Below are 295 nucleotides of genomic sequence, written 5' to 3' on the forward strand. Positions count from 1 at the left end.
ATCACAGTGGAGTCAGCTGTCTTAACCGTGGCTTGTGTACAGCAAACACATACCAACTTCATCACTGTCTGTCACACAACTCTGTTCCCCTTTCGGGCTCTGTCTTTACATGTATTTTGAAAGATGAAGCTCGCGATTATGGTAAGGGGCGTTAATTTTCCGACGAGTGTTTGTGGTGTTCGGCCAATCACAATGCACTGGGTCAGCTGACCAATCAGAGCAGACTGCCTAAGGAGGGACTTTGTAGAAAACGAAGCGTTTGAGAGAGGCGGGGCATAGAGGACCTACAATAATG

Source organism: Sinocyclocheilus grahami, unplaced genomic scaffold (assembly GCF_001515645.1).
Source record: "Sinocyclocheilus grahami isolate Dianchi unplaced genomic scaffold, SAMN03320097.WGS_v1.1 scaffold28.1, whole genome shotgun sequence".
NCBI lineage: Eukaryota > Metazoa > Chordata > Actinopteri > Cypriniformes > Cyprinidae > Sinocyclocheilus > Sinocyclocheilus grahami.